General features: G+C 37.9%; 1 protein-coding gene across 1 annotated transcript in view; it reads right to left on the minus strand.

Moving 5' to 3' along the window:
* LOC121419919 (dual specificity tyrosine-phosphorylation-regulated kinase 1A-like) overlaps positions 1 to 17,163 on the minus strand; it is a 41,871-nt gene extending 24,708 nt beyond the window's left edge. The window contains exon 1 of the mRNA XM_041614409.1: positions 17,110 to 17,163. The gene's annotated coding sequence lies outside the window, so the exon portion shown is untranslated. The remainder of the gene's footprint in view (positions 1 to 17,109) is intronic.
* Between the last annotated feature and the right edge of the window lie 6,777 nt (positions 17,164 to 23,940).

Raw genomic sequence — 23,940 nt, forward strand, 5'->3', positions numbered from 1 at the left:
AATAATTAAGTGAAAAGGGGGGTCATAAATCAAGCTTTCACTATCAATTTAAGCCAGCAAAGTAATGAAGAAAGTATACAGATACGCTGGTAATTCGCATCAACAGCGGCTCAATTTGTAAATGTGTGGGCTGGTACAAGAAAAACGATTTAACGAAAATGGGAACGAATGTCTCAATTGGTTTAAAAAGTAATCGCTGCTATGGGATGATAATAGAAAGTGATAGAGGTATTTAGACAAAGAGAAAGGGAAAACAAATTGTGACTAGTAATACATGTAGATAATGTAGATGCAGACTGATGTAAATAAACATAGATAGAAAATTAAACATAAATGTATGGATAGGGTGAAAGCAAGATAAAAGTATACAGATTATTAAAAAAACAAAATAGAATGACATACAAATGTGGGGGAAGGGATACATGTACATGTATTGAAAATGACCATGGGGATAAAATCAAAATGGGGGAGAGAGAAAAGAGAAAGTGAGAGCAAACAAAAGAGAGGAAAAGAAAGAAAGAGAGACATGTTGCAAGGAAATATTTGCAAATTGCTGTTGTTCATTTACAATTGATATATCAATTGCAACTATGGTGAATATTTTGACTTCTGATTGCAAAAAGAAGGTCAGGAATCGGTTGTGAGTTTGCAAATTATGATTGATTTTGGGAATAAAAATTAACTTGAGATTGATTGCAAATGTTTGTAATAACCCTTTAGATGGAGATAAAGACAGAAGGAGAGAGAAAGGAGAACAAGGTTTAATAGTGAGAGGGTTGATTGGTCTGACACCAATTCGTCTAATGACCAACTCGCCTATAACCAATTGGTCTACAAATAGTTCGCCCACTATCCACAGGATCTAACTGCCATTTTGTCCAATCACAATTTTGTCTTATAATTGGTCCAATAGCCATGAGCCATTTAGTCCATGTATCATTTGGTCTAATTGGATTTTTAAAGTGTTAATTGGGCGAAATGAATGAAAATTAAATAGATATTAGACCAACTGGTTATCGGACGAAGTGGTCATAGACGAACTGGGAATTAGACGAAGTGATGATTGGGCCACATAGTTGTTAGACGAAGTGTTGATGGAGGGAATGGCATAAGACTTAATGAAGCGAAGGTAGACCATGTGATGAGTGGCCGAGTTGGCATTAGACGCATTGGCAATTTACCAGTGAGAGTTAGGGAAAAAAGTAAGGAAAATGGATGATTGATAGTAATAGAAAGGGGTATATATACATGTATGTATATATACACTTGGTGAATGCTATCCTTGTAAAGAAGAGTGCTCGATGTCTGTGATGAGGCAGAGCATGAAATAAAATAAACAAAGTTACACAGATAACGTGTGGTTCATCAGTATATATATATATATATTTCAAATAAAGCAGGGGGGATGAGAATCTGAAGGAAAGTAGAAGACAGATAAAGACAAGGAGAATATATACATCCTAATTCCATTTGGCGGACAACATCCAACTCAACATGAACCCTTATTATGATGGCGTTGGGAGGGAGTGAGTGTGCGGCAGGGCTTGAGTGACAATGATCATTACACGGTGTTTATAATCAACGTCTGCAGGAGCGTTGGAAAGTATGCATGCGAACGAGCTCTTGCACCAGGGTTCTTTTTCGTGCAAGGGGAGAATAACGCCCACGCACATCCAGTCTGAGGGGCGAGAGCAAGCTTGAGGGGAAGAAAGAGAGAGAGAGATGGAGATGATGATGAAGAAGATGCGAGGTTCAGAAGTTCATCCATGTTATTTCTCTAACATCTCCCCCTCTCTATGGTAATGAGGAGAGGGAGCCGCACTTTTTTCCTTTGCTGTGCATGCTTCTCATGCTAAGAAGACACCATAGAACATCAGTCTCGACATGTATATGTAAACTTGGGGGCTTATCTTGTCTTTTTCTTATATTAATTATCAAAGTGTTGTACAAAAAGAGTTGTTTTTGTCATATTTTGCTCATTTATTCCCAAGCAAAATGTCATTTCATGATCACATCACATATTTTTAGATATTTTTTCTGTTACATTTTCATACTGGCTCCATCTGTCCTGCCTCTCATGTCATACTGTTTTTCTATTTTCACCTTTAATTGATTTTTTCTTCTTTTTAATGCTAGTTTCTTGCTTTTAGCAAAATGTAAAAAAAGTTAATTGTTATTGTTTTCTCATCTGTATTCTGCAATATTCACTTTTAATTTTCCCTGAAATCTTTCTCTGGGGTACAATTGAGGTTTTAAAAACAACACAGAGTTACTTTATTTTGTGGATGCTAAATGCAAAGATTGTGGGATTCATAAAGACTTTTTGAATCCCACAAATTTGTGCAATCAGAATGGCATCTGAGCCAAGATATTGTTTGAAATATTAAACGCAAAGCTGTTTTGAAACAAATTTGTATTTTGTACCCATCGTAATCACTTTATAAACCCTCCTAGAATTCAGTCTCAAGGCAAACTGGATATTCCTTGTCATTTATTTTAATTACACATACCATTTGAAAATATACATGTACTACTACTACTACTACATGTAGTTTCTAACAAAATAATTAAGTAGCAATAAGGTTATGCAATGGAGACTGAGAGTTATTCATTGTGAGAAATTTTCATCAAAATATGATTTGATCATGTTGTTATTGTTATGTTAGGAAAGCTATTTTCGAGTTTTTCAAATCTAGATCACCGATCTCCCCAAATATATCATGTCTGATGTGAGTTTTCATGCCAGCCTTTGACTTGCCGACAAGCTTACGTGTATTTGGAGTGAAACATTACAAGGGATATTGTAGGCCTACTCATTTTGATTTCAATCATTCTAGTTTGTTATAAAAGGAGAAATACTTCCATTTCTTTATTATCGCCCTCTCCTGCCCATGCCATAACATATCTTGTTCATAACAAGCCTTCATCTCACAACATAACATATATTCAGAAAGATTAATATATTTAGAGCCCTCTTGATCCGTAATTGTTAGTCTATAAAGAAAAAAAATTATGTACTCTATGTGTATTTCTGGAAATCTACAAATCTTTTTGTTAAATATTAATGTAAAATTACCTCATGTTCAATTTGAATAAATAAATCTTTGGCCATGTTGATTTTACCAGAGAAAACTCAGGATATTGTTTACCCGATTTTAGTTTTGTAGAGACAATTGCAGAATAGTGCTAACTCAGGGGCTTTTTTTTGTAGGGGGGGGGGGGTCAAAACTTGTATGTGCATACATCTTCAAATGAATCTTGCTCCAGATATTTTTGTTTTCTTCTTTTAAACAAACTTGCTTCTGTGAGAGTTAAGTTAAGTAGTTTTGTACACTCTAAATTCCAAGGATTTAAAAAGTAAATCCAGATCGGCTGTGAATAGTGACTAGCTGAATTTATTTCATTTAAATCTTAGGATTAACTTTTAAATTTCAAAAGATTTATATTCAAATCAGCAAGGTTTAAATCTAAATCTAATATTCAGCTGCCCACTATCCACACCAGATCTGGATTTGTTTTAAATCCTTGGAATTTTATAGTGTACCTGTCCTAAAATTAACCTCTAAAAACATCTTATTTACTCTAATTTGCACTTAGTTGTCTAACCATGACAGAGAAACCGAGGCAGAATTAACACACTATCACCTTCATAACAAAGAACCAGTCAATATTATCTACCATAATCCAGTATTATAACGCATCAACCTCATCCGAACACACAATATGAAAAGGTGTAACACTACCTTGAACAAATCAATACGTTGTTCGGATGAACAAATAGATCGGTTTGTCCCCAATATGTCCAGCTGTTGTGTGTCGTTATGGTCAATATTACATGTTTGACCTTTAAGTGACCTCCCAGCTGTTATGGACTTGACCTAGATAGCGGTACAGGTAGATATATATAATGTAGTCGAGCGAGGAAGTTGTTTACTGTTTTCAATTCCAGTCTTCTGATGTCTCTGAATTATGGTTGTTACTTGAATTTCACTGAAAATTACAATGTGAATAAGTTGATAATAATTACCTAGGGCCTGGGCCTATACAATCCATCACGTTTTATTTCATAAAGTAGGCCCTACATGTAAACACAAATGATACAAGAACTAGCTGTAGAGAAATATCATATATAGGCCTAGGGATACTACATATATATGTAATAGTCCTAAACCATGAAAATGTATACATGTACCGTATGTTTTCTTTAAGTAAATATTCACGCTGTAAATGTATAACCTGCACATGTCCAATGCATCAATTTTTAATTGTTTTTTATCAAACCAATTTGTGCCATGAATCCAATGAGATAGCTACTAAACTGTGGAATGAACAAAAGCCAGTTCTAAATTTGAAAGAACATTTACATCATATTATGTAAAACCGTCTCAGATTTGCTCTGTATGGATATTCATGGCCAAATTTCAACAATAAGCAAAGGGGACTAGTCTAGACTTTAAAACACTTTCATCTACAAACACACAAACTAGTCCCTTTGTAGTCATATGCTAATGCTGCATTTCGGTTCACAGCTATTAATTGCGTAAAAATGTCTGGAAAATATGTTAAAGTTGAAATAAACTGCCTCTTTTTTTTCCAGAAATATGTATATTATGAGAAATGTTATCTGGTGTCTGAAATAGAAGACTAGAGTTCATTCAGGGGACAAGGAAAAGTTGCATGTACATTGGACACATGCAAACATATGAGAAATAAATCAAGAGTGGGCCAGTGTGTGTTTACATACTAAAGGGCTTCCATTCACTTGCAGTGGTGCAATGCAGGATTTTGAATGGGTCCATATGTGTATACACACACACACAAATGTCTATGGCTGCACACAAAATATTGTACATGTGGGACTGAAGAAGCAGAATGGATCCCTTGCTCATGTAATTGATATTGTTAGTTTATCTCCTACATATGTATGTAAAAAAAAATGCTGCTACAACTACAAGAACAGGAGGGATAATACATTAGGCTAATCACTGTGGGGCCTGGATATTCTTGGAAACTCAGCAACGATAAACCTGAACTGTAAAAATGTATCCCCAAATTCCAGGGTCTTCAAGGATAAAGGGCCCATCAATTTACGAAGGTCAATTAGTCTTTCAGTTCGAATTTTATGATCTAAGGTAGATGGTTAAGTGTTGATTTGATAGAATGGTGGATAATTTGGCTACATTGTCATTTGTCAAATGATATTAGAATGTATTGTTAAAAAGTCTGTCAAGGTTTGAAGTTTGGTAGTAAAATGGTGGTGATAATGGTTAGGATATGGTGGTGGTGTTGTGATGGTGCAGTAATGAATGGGTGATAGTGGTAGAACTTGGTAAAATTTATAAAGTGTTGGTGGTGTGTGAGTGCCCCTCTTTTAGAGCCATAGTTAATATTATCAATGTAAAAATGTTGTTCTTTAATACACAAGTGTGCCCCCCTCTTCGAAAGATACATTTTTATTAATGGGAATATGCAGTTTATACACAAGTGAGGACCCCCCCCCTTTTTTTTTTGGCTTGTGAATTTTTCCTTGGGAAAATGTGCACCCTCTCCCTTCAGAAATTCCTGGATCTGCCCCTGTTGGTGGTGGCACTGATGATGATGGCAGTGGTAGTGATGATGGTGGTGGTAGGCACTGTTGATAGTGGTGATGACGATGTTGATGATACTGCTGCTGACAAGTGGTGGTGATGACGATAACGTGGGGTGGTAGGGTGATGTTGGTGGTGCTGCATCTGACAATCGATGGTGGTGTTGTTCGTCGTGGTGATGGAAGTGATGATGGTAATGAATGGTAACGATTTCTATTCATTTATTTACCACTCGTGGGATTGAACACCCTTTCAGCAAATGCTGTTTTTCGTAGGGATCCCATTGAATTTGACTCAAATGTATCATTAATTACTCTAATAAAAGCAGCAATATCTCTTTGATAACTCTACCAAATGAACAAATATCTTTTACATATTTTAACCTCTTAACACAATTTCCCTCTCTCTATAAGCAGTAATAAACTTTCAACCTATACAGATCCCATTATGTATGTATCACAAACTCTTGAAAAATAAAACTAGCCCCACTATTCCCCCAAACTATTAAATCCTTTCAACATTCTCCTACTATCTCTACTGATGCCAAATGTACCAAAATCTTAAACAAAAACCGAACAAGGGGTACATTTTCAGAACCACTCTCCGATAAAAGGTGCTGAAACTATCAAAAGCAAGTGGAAGGACTAAAATCAAGAATCAAGCTTCTCTCTATTAATTTATAGAAAACAATCTCAAGAGGTGGTGAATCTGAAAACTTGATGCTGCTCATTCTTTAAACCCAAAATCAAAAACGAAAAACAATTACATGGGCAAGGGAAAGAAGAATCAATCGAAATACCAAAATAACACCGGATATGGACACTTTGATTTTCAGAAAAGATATCAATTCGGATACATCTCTTTTCTTCATTTCACCATCTGATTGCCTTGTGGGGACGCCGAAGGCAGCGGACTATGAAATGATTGCAACCTTGGCAAGGTGGACTAAAAATAGCCACCATTAAAAGTCACTTCCTATGGCTATGGTGGTTTCAAAGGACAAAAAAGCTGAATATCAAGTGCTTCATTGACAAGCAGAAGACGGCCAGCTCCGGAAGCAGAGAAAAGTTTGTTTCCGATCAGAGGAGAAACATTACGATACCAGCCATGATTAGGGAGCAATCTGCTTTTAATAAATATAATGCAATGCAATGAAATACTGAATAGGTTTTGATATTTCCTAACGTCAAATCTTGTAATTAATCAATAATGCATGCAACTTTGGAGCACTTCATGCAAAAGTGAATTTCACTGTTATAAGCTGCTATTAAAACCATTGCAACTGACTGGCCAGAACAGATTTGTCAGAAAAAATCACTGAGAGATCTTCATGAAATAATTCCCTAATTCACTGGAAAATAGACACGATAGTTAAACATAACTAAAGAAACAATGCTTGAACACTAGGACCAAACGATACAAAATAACACCAAGTGTCCACCAAAGTCGCTAGCATCGATCGACTGGATGCGATCGCGGACTGTTGTTTTGCCACCAATGTCTGCGACCCCGTATAATTGGCGGAAGGATGGAATCGGTGCGGTGGAGCGTTCATGCCAAAAATAACATCGGAGGGAGTCTCAAGGCAATCTTGACCATTACATACTTCCGGCCGGTCAGTCATGTCCAGCGCAATGACAGGTCGATACCAGATTAATTATCTTCATTCCCAAAGTGGAAAGATAAAGCTAGACTGCTGAAGATCCTTCAAATGATTCTATTACACAATTTCCTTGTATCAAATTACACAACCACCTTTGGGCCTTAAATTTGGGCATTTTTCGAGAAGGCCACTTTTCTATAAGGCACATTTTTATACAACAGCACAAATGGGGGGGGGGGGGGCGGGGACTTTAAAAGGGCACAAAAAAATATCCAAAGCCAATGAGAGGTCACCTCAGGGGTGTATTTTCAATTTGTCTAATGCCAATTCATCCAATAATACCAGCTTGTCTACTATCATTTAATCCACTATCATTTCGTCCACTATGGTCCACATGGTCTAACTGCCACTTCGTCCACTCACAATTTTCACAATTATTATTAAAGGTTAACTACCTTTATGACCAAGCGATTGTGTAGAATGGTCAAGTGGCACGAATTCGTGTACAAGTAATGTACATACCACACAAATGACTTTATTCACACATTCTATTCATATCTACTACTGATTGTGTTCAAAATGTTCAACTTCATCCCGCCCTCTCCACCCCCCCCCCCTTCATCTATCCATCCTTCACTCTTTTCTAATATCTTTCTCTCCCCATCCCTTCCTCTCTCTCTCCTCTTCCAATCTCTCGAAGAGTATATTTGGTGGTGATTACTACCCCCCCCCAAAAAAAGAGAGAAAAACAATGAATAGACCAAATAATTTTCCTTCCAACATTGTAAAACAATATTTCCAGGACCCTGTCTCATACAGCTTTATAGTGATTGATTATAAGACTGATTCTTTTTTAAAATAAATTTAAATTCTAGAAATTAGATTCATTATCGATTACTATTGAAAGCTTTATGCTACGGGATCTAGCTGTATTTCAAAGATAAATACCAGTTGTGGTAATGATCTCAAACTGAGTTCGAACAGAATCCGATAAAATTAGCACCCAAGTGTTTTGTGGTAAATAGCTCTCGCAAAAAAATGCATAATTGCTGAGAAATGAGCAAAATACGCACAGAATTCTATCAAATGTCGGGTATCTTTCGAAGCAATATTAATACACTGTCCCATATATGCGTTACTGTGTTAGTGATCATCAGAATTATTGATTTCGAGCTAAGATTTCATGACTTTACAAAGATATGTTTACATTTAATGTACCAGATTTAGATGTATGATAATATTTTGACAATTAACCTTGATTTTAAAGACTTACAAAATCGTTTGCTGCAACTGTCTTTTACCTTTGTTTTTCATCCCCCGATACACTTGATATCCAAAATGCCATGCAACATTAGCTCATAACAGGTAGAACAGTCAAAGATCATTTTGTTGCTATTTATACAACAAGTTATTAACTTTAGGCACAACAGCTCCCTCTTAAAATAGACCCAATCACTAGGTCAACAAGATTATATGAATACGCACTTTTAAGAGGTGTATTTGTTTAGCTAGATATCATGAGAGAGTACAATTAACCTTGCTCTATAAACACACTTTTGCCCTCTCCATGCTTATCCCGGGCTTTAAATCTTTAATTCCATAACGGCGCGATGGCTCGCGATAATGTCCACCCCCGTCTCGCGCTGGCATACCTGCGCCTCTATCTCCCTCCTGCGTTAATTACCGAAACGGGGAGGGCTATTTTGGTACATCCGGCCAGATTTGCTCTCTGTGCCAGCAAGATTTTGCGCTTGACTCGCCTACAGCTGAAGGAACAGCTGACTGCACAAGTGTCGTCCACCTAAATCAGTCCGAGCAATCAAAATCTTTGGGAGATTCTTGTTTTTCCCCTCAATAGGACTGAATGCAGATTTCATGAGGTCAAATTAAATCTACTTTTGTTCTTCAAATTGGCCATAATTGCCAATATTCTATTCATTTTCAAACTCTAGATTACAAAAAGGGAGATGAAGTAAATGTTTGAAGTGGTATATTGAATGAAGAGTTGCCAATTTGCCATGGATTAATTAATCTGCTGTTTTTGCTCATCAAATTGGCAACAATTTTTAATTATCTATTCATTTTCAAACTTTGATTACAACACATGGGTAGACCAAGTGATTTGTTAATAAAAAGTTGCAAATTTGATTTTTGTTAATGATTACCCTAAATTTGATGGCCTTAATTAAAGTTAATTTAGGAATGGCACAATATGACACACTGGAAATGGTATCAAAATTTTCAGCACCTTTTTCTCCTTTTAACATCATACTCCATATGTAATTGCTAGCACTTAGGATATATATTAATAAAGAGGAAAAATAGTGGTCAATGTGAATCTTCAATTAGTTTCCTCCAGGGACCCCTGTCTTACAAAGAGTTACGAGTGATTCGATCATCCTCAACTGTTTGGAAACCCAACAATGCCAATCTTTTTTTCTGAAGGAAATTTGCACAATGAACTTTGTAAACAAAGGGACTGAAAATTTCAAGAAAATGTGAACGAATGAATACTATACAGCAACAGCATATCTAGAAAATATTTTGAACAAACATGCATTTTTAAAATTAGATGTTGGCAGTGCCGGCTTTCCATAGTTGCGGTTGATTGGATCAATTGCAACTCTTTGTAAAACGGGGGCCCAGGTAATATTCCCCTACCAGATTGATTAATTATTCAGCCGATTGTGATGAATTCCATCACACAAATCTCTTTACATAATACTGTCCTCCTATTATCTCTCTCCTCCTATTTCTCTCCATCTCTGTTTTTTCCTCCTCGACTACCTGCATTTTCTTGATTAATTCCTTCCGTTGACATTTCTTGCATCCTCTTTCATCTCTCTCTCCCTCTCCCCCTCCTTCTCTCTCACAAATTGAATCGTCTATAGAGCATGGCATACAGCCCTGCATGCAATTTGTGAATGGGCTGTAAATGGTTTCCGGATTCAAATTGATTCGCCTCCGACGGACGAGCCGGTGTGTTTCTATTTTGGGGGGCTGGCCGTCGATGAATTATGAATGCGATTAAATCCATCTCCCAAACCAACTAATGAAAGTCTATGGAGATTGAGAAAGAGTTAGAGAGAGGGGGGATAGCAGAACAGGTAGAGACTAGAAGCACTGTGCAGGAATGCAAAAGGCTAATATTTAATAACCTATACTGTAGTTACATGTACAGGAATTGATTAATTATATGAAAAATTACCTTCTATTTCACCACAAACAAAACTAAAAGTGACAGACTTTCTACTGTATTAGGGTGACCTATAGAAAACGGTGACAAAATATTTGCTCCTGAGGAAATTGCTCCGGGCTTAATTTCATTTATTAAAGATGTAGGGTTAGGGTAGCAATAGGGTTTTATATTGGGTTTAGGGTAGGGTATCGTGTTAAACCAAGGGTTGAGGTTAGCTATTTGATTATTGTGCGGAATTAAGAGCGGAGCAATTGTCGCTGAAGAAAATGTTGGTGCAAGACGCCTTCAAAAAAGGCAATTCAACAACTTGACCTCATACCTCGTTCAAAATGTCACGATTCGCGCCAAAATAAATCGTAGAGTAATCGTAATGATCGTGTCAAATCTTATCAGACCTTGAGGTCAGTCGCGGCAATCATGTTGACGGTAGGAAAGAAAAAAGTTTGCGATCAGCTACAAAAGGCCAATCGTAAAAGATCGCATGACGTTGGGAACAAGGTATCGAAGACCACTCTTCTTGTAGACTATAGTGTTTGAACATAAATTGTAATTTCCGCTCATGTTAGATCTGTTGCGTATATATTTTATCACTATAGTGTTTGAATATCACATTTTCTAGATCCATTTTCTATCCAGGTAAGGAATGCTTTTAATTTTTTTGAGTAATGTTCTTAATAATGACAGAATTTTGAAATTCCTGAAGCAGTGGAGAAAACTCATTCAAGAGAGGGAAAGTGAGAGAAAAATGAAAGAAATAGATGCATGTAGAGACCAATGGAGAGGAATCAAAGAAAGAGGATTTGTGAAAAAGAAAAGTGTCCAGCAAGAGAAATTGTTCAATCAAGTCTGGCTATGAAATACAAGTGCCTTTATTTTTAGCAGCACGAGGGTGAAAAATGCTTTGATCTCCACACAGAAGTACATCTGTAATTATATGAAATATTAAAATATATTGAAATGCCTTGCAAGACAACAGCTTTTGATTTTCATCTCAGGCACAGGAGTAATTTCATAGAAGCCCCCCAAATCATAAAAAGAGATGCCAGTTTGGTGCCGAAGTCCCAAAACGTATTGTTGTTGTTGTTAGTAACCGTTGGCAATGACCACAGACCGACCCCGTCACATGGAGCTGCCCCCCTCTCCTCCACCACGCCCCCATGCCACGCACCCTTGCTCCAAGGCGTTGTCCATAAGAGGCCAATAGTTGGGGTCCAATCAGAGGGAGCTGGTTGTCCCTTCTTCTCCTCTGCGATGGCATTCAGAGTATGCCAAAGTTCTATGAGATGCCATACCGGTCTCCTTTTGATTTGATAGTCTGAGAAACAGACCCCGTTATGCAGGTCTGTGGCTGCTAAATGGGCGCTTGACGATGAAGCATACATTGTTGGGCACTACTTTGTCTGCGGTGACCTATTGAATATATTGGTTCTACAATATAAGACTATGATTTTGGCTTGCATTTATTACTGAGTTTAATTGCTTGGCAATCAATCAGAAACAATTTTGTGTAACATTACACAAAGTCATAGACTATATTTTTTCCCCTCCCCAAAAAATGCAAAGAAACATTCTTATTTTCTAACTAATGTTCTTTTTGTATTTCTCATTACAAAATTAAATGTAGTTGAAATTTGAAATGTCATTTGAAGCAAATGCCAAATTAAATCGAATCATTACTATCCATGAAGATTTTTAATTACAATAAGAAATAATTATTTTCATTTGTTGTGCAAAGTTGAGTGAATTTTCAATTCAGATGGGGGAAAACAAAAAATAAATAAAGATAGGTCATTTGCTGTTCAAGGATGAAATATTTAGAATCATTCAAGTGAACAGTATATAACTTATATTGATGAAAAAACGTGAAGTTTTAGGATTAGGATCTTGGAGCTATTTTGGTGCAATTTTTGCTTGCGGTTCAATCCCAACGAGACGGCTTCATAAATTCATTATTCATTCTATGGACTATCAATTCTCATTAGATCTCCCATCCGTCGGAGCGCCACCATCGATTAAGCTCAGACCACTCGTCAAATCGCCCGTTATTAAGAAGTCCTCTCAGATGAGACCACAACAGGGGAGATTAAGACTCCTGACAAGATAGGATTTTTTTTGGTGGGGGGGGGGGCAATAATCATGAAAGTCATGATAATTTGCTTGTTTTCATGTCATTCATTCATGCCTCAAAATCTTGTCCCTTATTTTTCTTTATTTTTGAAACCCTGCCAAGCTGTCTCACTTTATCTGTCTGTCCTCTTTCTTTCCCCCTCTCTTTATCTCTCTCTCTGTCATTTATTCTGTCCATCTTTTGTAATGAGGTTTTGAAGCTACTAATGTCATCATGAAAAGTCATGATAATTTGCTTGTTTTTGGTGTCATTCAATCATGCCTAAAAATCTTCTCCCTTCTTTTTCCTTCAATTTCAAAACCCTGCCAAGCTCTTTATCCATCTGTCTGTCCTCTCTCTCTCTTTCTTTCCCCCTCTCTTCATCTCTCTCTGTCATTTCTTCTCTCCATCTTCACATCCCTCCATCTCCTTCCATTATCCCTTCTTAATCCACCTTCCCTCCATCTATCTACCACGAGCCCAGGGAGGGGGAATCTCTTCGCCCCTGCTCTGACGTCACAAACCTCATCGCTTTGAACTGCGTCCCACAAATGCACGGATGACGTCAAACACTTCATGATGTATCTAGCCGGTCGCCGTGGCGATGGCGTCACCAAGAGTTGAAGGCTTGTCAAGAATGTTTTAGGACGTATCATGTTTTATCTTGTCTCGTACGGTTCGTCTGGGCAGTATTTCTTGAAACAGCTTTAACGTCACGATACCCCCACTGCACATTCACATCATAATGCTCAATCCATTTGGCCCATTGCATATTAAAATGAAGTAGCCAAATTTAGTTCACCTTATATGGTAGTGTGCAATAATTTTCACTCTTTCACTCTGAAGAAAGACCAGGGGCCCGTTGCAGAAAGAGTTGCAATCAATCGCAACTCTAAAATTCATGCGCAACTTGATTTTCAGCCAATCAACAGCGCGCATTTGCGACTTGCGATTGATTTTTTGGTTTGTGTTTAAACGCAACTCTTTCTGCAATGGGCCCCGTTGCATAAAAGTTATTATTATGAAACTTTGCCATCCAATGGTAACTACCATGGTAACGACGCTCAACAGCCAATCAAAATCAAGGATTCCATGCAAGTTACCATTGCATGGCAACTTAATAATGGTAACGCAGGGCTCCACACTAACCTTTTTTTCTATTGGTCCAACCTGTTCATGTCGGACCAGTAGATACCCGTTTTTTCTCCCATTTTTTACTGGCCCAAACCTAAAAGTTATTGGTCCCACAAAATAAAGAAGTACATGAAAAAAAGTTATTTATTTTGCTGTCTTATATTGCTTTTTTGCCCCATAAAAAACCCATAAACAAACAGCACACAAACACCTAATGCATGAGTGCAATTTTTAAAGATGCAAATGCCATATTTATCATTTACGAAAGAGAAGAAAATATCAGTTTAATATATTTTTTACTTGTTATGTCGGACCAAATTTTTTTTACAATTTTTACTGGTCTGCGACCGTCGGACCGGTGCCAGTGTCGTGCACTGCTTTATACACAACAGGGCCCTTTTTTAAAATTGTCAAAAAACCTGAATACATCTAGATACCACATAATTACATAGCCCATAGGAAAAGGTGATGACTATTCAGGGCAGGGGGATCAGGCAGAGTTTAACACCGACCAAAAATACAATTCACTGTGGGTTCTATTTTGCAGATTTGACAAGAGATGTTTAAAATCTTTCCTATCAAAAGAGAAGTTTATCTTTGTGTTATATTGGATTTTATCAGGATCTGAGCTTTTACTGGAGATTTTTTTACATGCAACTCTTTCAGCAAAACACTTCAGAAAAAGTTAAGGGTGAACATATGGCAAAAATAACCACAAATAATGATAAATTGAAAATCTGAAGGAAAATTTTGATTTATATGATATAAAAGTAGTCAGAGCATATTACCAAAATCATGCCTTTTGAATGTCCTTAACAGGACTATGATGTAAAACAGCTGCTGCGGATCATGCTTTTATCCTGAATATGTTCAAATAATTTACTTAATCTATAGAATTTTTGTAGTATTACCAAAACCACAGAAAAACAACTAAATTCATGAGGGATACATGTAGATTCCAACCAAATATAGAGCTATGGTAAATTGGTAATCGTATATCATACCACTTTAAACTCTGGTGTAAAAAAAACATTTTCTTTCAATCAATGATTCCAGGCTAAATATTCAGCTAACGTCAATAAGATTCTCTCCGATTCTTTTTTTAGGAAAAAGCTCCTTCTAAAATTACCCACAAGAATGCACGAGCAATATCCTAGATAATCTGCACAATAAACCCTTATTCTTATTATAACTGCTAAGAACAAGTTTGAAGAGATACAAGTATCTATGACATGAGAGCATGTTTGAAAAGTACGTCACAAACTGCCAGTGCGGGATTAAGCAGTACGCAAGCATGACGTTTTGGAATGCGAGAGCTACGTAAAACATCTTCTTTTTTTGTTGTTGTAATTATTATTCATCTTGATTTCGGTAACGTTCAAGAAAATTGAATAGATTACAATATCAAATGTAAGCTTTGATAACGTTACATGCACACATCAATACCATGGGATAAGAGTTCTCCAAGGCTCCCATGTAATATTATTGTATTATTGATGATTCTTTCAAATTGCATCAATCTTAGGTTTGTTTCTTCTTCCTGTTTTTTACCCCTTAAAGTAATTTGCAAAAATCAGATTTGCTTTCTGAGAATGATCCAAAAAAGGAAATATTTTTCAAAACATGAAGGCTAATAAGGTATATTTTAGCTGCTAATCCGTATTTCAAAACAACCCGGCTTCAAATGGCTTTAATTTTCATGAATATGTTAAGCCGATACAGCCACTTACGTCTCAAAATCGGACTGCAGTCTTAATTGCCAAGCCTACTGTGGCCTGTAAGCACAAAATTCACAAGGACCACGGAAAGATCATGAATTGGAAAAGGCCTTTATCAAAGGAAAAACACTATCATTAGAGATTGGCAATACCAATTTCCTTCCAGACAATATCTACATGTACCTGCTCCTTCCTAATCACAAGAAAATTGAGGGTAAAAAGTGCAGAGCAAACAGTCCTGGAAAACACCCCCCCAAAAAAAAAAGAAAGAAAATTCAAAAGAAACAAAAATATACTTTATTGTATCTTTGCCATCGATGGCAACATGCATGGTTCGAAAGACAAGCAAACATGAATATTTTTATCAAAGTTTAAATAAAAAGAGCCAATCATTTTCTTTATTATTAAATAATATGAAACAGGGGCCAGGATTGATTCAGATTAAAGATAACTTCCAGTTGTGGGAACGATCTCAAAATGACTTTTCACAGAATTCAATATAATTAATGATCACCAAAGTGTCTGTTTGTATGAATAAAAAAATATGTGCCAAAGGAATCTAGAAGAAATTGCTGAGAAATAAAAGCAAAATAAGCGCGGATTTGGTCACTTCCATCGGGTCTTTATTCCAGCAATAATAATACACTGCCCCACGTGTGCCTATCTGTGTTGGCGATCTTCAGTGTGGTCATTTTTTAGCTAGATATTATGATTTCACATAGTTCAGTTTATGTAACTGTACCAGATCTAGATCCACTAGGGATGCCAGTTGGAATTGATCAGAGGGCCTGAAAATCACCTAGAATACAATATTTTGTACACAAAAATGCTATAACTATGGCCTGAAAATAAATTGCTAGAGCCTGAATTCAGGCTTTTGCCTGGCATCCCTTTTCCATGATGATATATTAATACTTAACCTTGGTTTTACAGACTTTCTTACAAAATCATTTTTTTTACTGCAACTACTGTTATTTAGCTTTAAGTAGGACTTTTAAAAGAGACAATGATGTGGGATGGGAATAATAAAAGATGCAAACCGTGACAAGATTGCGGGAAAGGAAGATGAATAAAAATAACAAAGAGGAAAACAAAAACGAACAAGAACGAATAGAACAAACAACAAAATGAGGAATAAAAGTGAAGTGTCTTTCATATCAGCTAGTCATGATGTCAATTGGGCAATTGTTGGTATTAGAGGGCCCATAGCAGAATGACCTGTCTTTAATGTAATTTTTTTCAAAATCAATGTCACCAATGCACGCTTCTGGTTGATTGACCGATTTAGGTTTACACACGCTTCCAAAATAATGTGCCGTACCGTTAAAGTGTCTGAATGCTAATCCCTTGCAAAATTGAATATGATGTTGTAAGTATGATTTGTTTTTTTATAATGTTATTTAAATGATCTAATAATTGAATTAAAAAGGAAATGGAGAATCAAATTGCAATCGATGTGTACTCTTTTTGCGACTGTCCCCGGAACCATCTAACAAAAACCAAAGGAGAAAGAAAGTAGGAAAAAAAAAAACTTAATCAGGGTCTGGTATTAAACACAAAGGTTAGTGATTGATCGTACGCTTGATTTTTACGACTGATTGCATAATGTAGTCAATGGAATCAATCGTAGAAAAATGTTCTACGATCATTGCTAAGCTTAGTGTTGCGGGCCCCTGGACGTATACAGGTTCAGACAAAAAGATTCTTATCAAGGAACAGGTGTACGTTGCGGAAGATGGAATCAATTTTGTCACACTTACCTCGATTAACGAGAACGATTCCTTGCCCAGGGTTAGGCCACTTTACATGTGAAAAACCTGGAGGGAAGAATTATAAAAAAAAGACAAGAAAGAAAATAAACGTTAGAGAAACATACTTCTAATCTCAAACCAAAATTTACACCTGAAATTGGGATAGGTTTTCCATCATCATCAGCAAAAAAGCTTGACAGTTTGTGGCCTCAGAATTTGTCTATAACAAGTACCTGGAAACTTGACTTAAAAGTTCTTCATCAATATTTCAGGGGAAAAAATAGGGCAATTTTGCTCCCAAAATGCCCAATAGAGCAATGGAAAGTACAAAATAGGTCCTGGAAAATCCCCATTCAGTACAATATTAAAAGCTTATCCAATATTACATATATTTTTAGGCAGTCAGTTATTAGAATCGGCCACCGGAAAAAACAAAAACAATAATCTATGCATCCCCTTATCTAAAGTAATACAGCGTCTTGATTGTCAAGATAGGCCCGTAGTCTGAAGTCGGGTTTAACTTAGACCATGGTCTATCTCTGTGCTAAAATTATGGGAAGCCTAACGTTTCAAAATGTTGTTTACAGTGAATGCTTCTCGTTTTAGCTGTGCTCTTTAGTAATTATTTAATGGTGAAGACAACTGTCATACTTATCCTTCCCAGGCAGTTTATAATGTTTTCGGAGTCAAATGAGCTGATACATTGAACCCCTACTGTTAGAGATTTATGTAATAACTGGCCTTCCATAGTTAAACCACAACTTGAAACCAGAGTTTAAGTTAAACCCGGCTTCAGAATACGGGCCATAGCAAGTTTCAACAACCAAAATGCAATTAGGAACATTAAAAAAATCATTAAAATCAGCAAATCAGAAAGATTTACAGTATAAACAAGAATCAAGTAAGATACAAGAAACATGTGCTTGAAGATGATGCCATACTCTAGCAAAATAAAAGAGAAATACACTGTTCATGAAAAACATGACTGAATAATAAAGTCATTAGTTCAGGTCCCATATACTGTGACAAAGTCATATGGGGAAAGATCATTTTCACATGCAGCTGCTATTTTATGGAATAATCTGCCAGAATATCATAGAAAATAAATCATACGAAAAGTCTAGAAATAGCTTGAAAACACATTTATTCACCATTTTGTAAACAATTAATGTAAGAACCCGGTGCTCCCCCCTTCATATCCACTCCTTTTGTAAAAAGCGCTTAATAGAGACATACAACTTTGCTTATGTATTTTGCACTATACAAAAAGGTTTCATTATTATTATTATTGTTATTATAATTAAATAGCCATTGTGTGATCAGGTTTCTGCATGTGGTGTGCATGGAAAACACGAGGGGGCAGATTTGATGTGAGGTACCAAACTACAAATCAGATATTTATCCCAATCCCGTCTGTCCTTCCAAATATTTCCATTTGCCCTTGTCTTCCACTTCTCATTTCCGCCCGACGCATGAATCCCGGATTTGATACGAGTCGTTGGGCGCGATATTAGAGACTTCCTCCGCTCATCGGATGTGAATATCGCCCCGATGCGCAACCGAGCACTTCTAATGAAGCAATATACATTGTCGTCTGACTGAGGGTGTAGCTAACGTCTGCGTTCTTTTCATTACCAATGAGAGGTAGAGGGATGTAAGCAATAAACGAAGTCGGAGCGTGGGATAATGACGATTCCAGACATAGAAATATCTATTTTCTGGAGGACCCGGCCTTTGGTAGACAATTGTGCGTTGAGTAGTTTATCAGGCCTGCATTGCTGTGGAGCTTAACTCAAGAAAAAATGAATAAAAGGCAAACCTAAATGGGGCATTGGGTTTTATTCAAAATATTGTCTTGGAGCTGTTTAAGAAAAAATATGGGTCATGGTAAAGTGCACTGTTAAAATTTAAGTTTTAGATGTCAAAATGCATAAATGGGAAAAGGTGGGTGTGGTCTTCAGATGATAGCGGGAAAAAAACAAAACAAGAATGCTTTTATATTGTTCACACTTTTCCGCAAGATTGATTTTGAAGGAATACTTTCCCAAAATATTGTTATCAGTAATGTTCCTTAAATCAGTTAAACAAGATTTAAGACTTAAAACTACATGTCTATACTCTTAATAAAACTGTAACCCCCCCCCTCACCTCACTCATAAATTCGCCCCCACCCCTATCTTTTATCCCTTTTCTATTCCTCTCGCTCTTCCTATCCTTGTGTTTCTCTATAGCTCTTTCCCATTCCGTTCTACCTCTCCCCAAATCCTTCATCTCCCCCCACACAAGTACTCTCTGTAACTAGTATTATCAAAACGTGCTATCTCAGCTTGTGTCTCTTTCTTTTTATCTCTCAACCTCAATCTTTTTAAAGTTACATAAAACTACCACTATATCTAGAGTAGATGTGAACATATTCTAACAACACAGGAGAAACAAGCTGTTCAAAAATAAGTAAAGTCCTGTTGAAAACAAAAAAGCTCAGTCCTAAAATGTCAAAAGGCAAGGGCACTATTTTATAGGGCACATTTCTTATATGACACCCGATACAAATGGCCCAAAAAATTAAAGGGCATCAAAATGATCAAGGAAAAGGGGAGGGGCACTGAGGCTAATAATCAATAGGGCATCCGAGGCCATGGCTTACATGTAGGTGGCCTTGAATTAAGCCATGATCTTCTATATACATATGAACCCAGGGGCAGAAATCTCTCCCCAAAGGTAGGGGGAAACACGGGCACAAAAATTTGACAAGCAAAAAAAAATTATAAAAGAATTAAAAAAAATTAAAGTTATCATCCCTAAAAGTAAAGGTCATCTTGTCCAAATTAATATTTTATTTCGATTTTGAATGATGCATTTCTTTCCAACAAAGAGACCAAAAATAGTAGGGGGACATTTGATATTGTGTCCCCCTACTATTTTTGGTAGGGGGGGGCGAGTTCTCCCTGTCGCCCCTGGGATTTCCGCCCATGTATTAACCTACTTTTGTATAAGTTTTTATCATATACTGCAAAGTCGAGGGTATATTGACATTCAATGAACACCAACAATTCTACACACACCGATCTAAGGAAGATATGAACATGGTGCCATATGAAATCCTGGGCCCCGTCTCACAGGAGGCGAGATAGCTCAGTCGGTAGAGCGGGGTATTCGTATTCCGGTGACCCGGGTTCGATTCCCACTTGGTGCGCTAGTGCCCTTTGGTAAGGCATTACTCCTCAGTACCAGGTCCTTCAGAGGGGACCTTAAGCTGTCCGTCCTCTGGTTGCTTGCTTACATGTACAAGCATTCATGCTTTCTTAGCAGTCAGGTAAAAAAAAAATCACCAAATCACCAAAATCACCAAATGACAAAGACTTACGATTGATTCCTTATCTTTATTGTTCCACCCCCCCCCCCCATCTATCTCTCATACTCTCTCCATCTCACATAAGGCGGTTTCAAACCGCCTCGATCACAAGAATCCCCGTTAAATTACGAGAACTTTTTAAGGCTAAAAAATACCCGTTAATTATTCCTGCATTCACACCGCCCCGAAACACATCCTTCGGGATAAGTTCCCGAAGTTACGAGCATGCGCAGTATGGTCTGATAAGCAGGAAAGGCGCGAGATTCAAAATCACTAGCCCAGCAGCCACCCACGCCGCCGCGCCCAACGACACGCTGGGCTAAAAGTTCCCGTAAATTGCTTTCACATCGCCAAAATACCTGCGACCTTGGAAAAATCCCCACGAAAGTTCTCGTAATTTCGCCAAGTACCCACTATTTAGCGGGTATTTTCTTTCGGGGAAATTACGCGTAGTTTGCTTTCACATTACCAAAATACCTGGTATTTTCTGATCGGGGTAAATTTCCCGATCAGAGAATACCTGGAACTGGCGAACTTCGAGGCGGTCTGAAACCACCTATACTCTCACCCTGACCCATTTCCTATACTGGCCTTCTCTCTCTCTCTCCTTTATCCTCCCTCTCTATTATCTATCAATACAATTAATTCCTTATCTTTATCATTCCCCGCCCTCCCACTCTCTCCATCTCAACTTCCCTTGTCCTGACCCATTTCCTACACTGGCCTGGTACTAACCAGGACCTGGGACTTCACCGCCGATTGACATACCGGGCCCCTATCCCATATGCTTTTCATCTTCATTAGTGAACATCCCCATACCTTTCCTGAAGGTCCTTTCACATATGACGAGTGAACCACTTCACCAATTGCATCAACCTTTTTTTCTCTCCATTATTCCATGTCATCACTGAGCATAGAACATGAACTCAACTACACAGACGCTATTTCAAATGACCAAAATACCAGTAATTAAACAAGCAATCATTTTTCAACATTATACAGAATCCAATGTTATCACATATAAAAAACTAAGGTAAAATGCCCAGCAAACGTTATTGGAATAAAGAAATGGAAAAACGTTTCACACCTACATGTACGCATGGCAATTTAACTTTATATAGTCTGAACAAAGTTGTGTGATAAATCCAAAAATAAACTCGCTGGTGGAAGTTTGACCAACTTTGACATAAGTTTTACACACAAAAAATCAATAAAGCCTTTTAATAAGCTGGAGCTTAAGATTCCCTTTCCTACAACGTCCTTACAATGCAGATGGTGTAAGCATGGGTGCATTTCATAAAACAAATGTTATAAGCTACCCAAATCCTTGAATCTGATTGGCTCAGAGTGAAATTTGGCAGTGAAGTTCCTGACAATGTGTATTGTGAAACACTCCCCACACTAAAACACTTGAAGGGAAGTCCACTGCATGCTGTAAGATGCAGGTCACGTTGTCCCAGGTTTTTGTGGGGAGGGGGCGACTAAAAGCTTTTATTTGTACCCCAGAATGACCTACTTCTTGAGTAGACACTGTTTTGAATTCTTAACTGTCCACAGGAATGGTATTTTCTTGGATTTTACTTTGATAGAACTTGGGTTGAAGTTATAGTTACATTTTTAAAGCTTTCCACTCAATGTTTTCTACGGGCATTCATGTCTCATCTCTTTTTTTTCATCATGCAGCAGCTGTTCTCGCTGTTTTTTAATTTTGCAAGAAGCAAACAGTTTTGCACTCTCTTTACCTTTTCTGCTTTTCCCTATTGAAACATTGTACTTTCCCCATCTATTTTCTGTACTCTTTCTGCTTCTCTCTATAAACCCCTCTCCTTTTCTACTTTCAGAGACTGTCTATATCTCCCCCCCCCCCCTCCCTCTACGTCTCCTCTTTCTTATGTCTCCCTATTTCTTCCTCTATCTCTACATTGCATCCTTCTTTTCTCCCTTCCTTGCTATCTCCATCTCTGTCTTCCCTTTCCTTCTCTCATGCCCCCATTCTCTCCATCCTTTACTCCGCCCTTCTCGCCCCCCCCCCCCCCCCCCCCCCTCTCTGCCTCCGTCTCCTCCATGCTACCTGTCAGCATCAGTTCATCTTCCCTACCCACCTGTCACGTCGAGGTGTGCTAAATTATCATTCTCAAAGTCAAGAACAAACAAGGACGCGAGTTCATTCGGCGGGCAAGGCAATCATTCTCCCATCATCATCACTCTCCAACTACATGTAAACCCATTGACCACCCAATTCTCCAATCCAAATGGGGTCTGTGTACCGAAAACCCAGTTCAAGAACTCAACAGGTTAAGATTTCATCAAACTCCCCGGACGGCGTGGTGATCTTTATTCAATAGATGCACATTTCCACATGCTCCTGCAATTCAAAATACCTTGGCCAGGTATCACCATCACCACATTGTTATCTAAATGCACTTTTTGTTGTCATTGTTTACCTTATTATTGTGACAGAAGCATCCGACAATGAATTCTTCTATTAATTTCTCTCACTCTCTCCCATCTCCCCCCCCTCTCTCTCTACAACATTCTTGTACAGATAATATAGAGGACTAGGAGGGGTACCATGATCTCCTGCCCCCCTCCTTCACTCTTCTCTCTACCTCATATTCTTGTACAGATACATGTAATAGACAGTAGACTCGGGAGGGGGGTGTCCTTCTGAAGCCTCCCCCCCCCCCACTATCATCATCACTCGCCTTTCCTCTACCTCGTATTGCTGTTAAGATGCATGTACAAATTTTATGATGGAGATCCCCCCCCCCCCCCCCGTTCATCCTCGATCTTTTACCTATCTCCTAATGCTGTAACAAATTTTATTACGGGGTGGGGGAGAGATTCGTTGCTCCCTCCCTTAATCCAAGCCCCTCTCTCTCTGGGCAAAATGAATTCACCACCTGCTCCCCCCTCCATGTCCCTCTCCTAACCGAACGAAGCACCAGCCCTTCTCTTCATCCTATCAGAATCATTCCAACATGGATAACATGAAAGGGGCCACTCCAAGGGGGGTAAAATCTTGAGCCTTTTTCTTCCCAGTGCATTCGGCAGACTAGATGGAGAACTACTTCTTATCATAATGCAATGCCCATGCCTCCTGGATGAACCTAGCCTTCTATAACAAGCCTCCCAGATGAACCTAGCTGACTAGATTATGCAACCATTAGCTGAGATCTGGAGTCTTCGAGGAGACGGCATGTAGCACACGGCTCGCACGCACCCCGAGACTCCAGGTATCTTGCCTAGATAGTTTGGTAAATGAAGACCTGAGGTAGCGACCCTTCCAAGGTAAGTCCAAGAGGGAGAGGGAAAGAGATGAAGGGAAATAAAAAGAAACAGAGAAAGGAAAGAAGGCGACAGGAGGTGGACAGCAGGAAAGGGCAAAAGGAGAAAGTTACAAAGAAAAAGAGAGGAAAAGATAAAGGGAATGAGATAGAAAATGAAATTGTGAAGAGAGCAAACATGAGAGATATTAGAAAGTGCCA

This window comes from Lytechinus variegatus, chromosome 8 (genome assembly GCF_018143015.1).
Source record: "Lytechinus variegatus isolate NC3 chromosome 8, Lvar_3.0, whole genome shotgun sequence".
Taxonomy (NCBI): Eukaryota; Metazoa; Echinodermata; class Echinoidea; order Temnopleuroida; family Toxopneustidae; genus Lytechinus; species Lytechinus variegatus.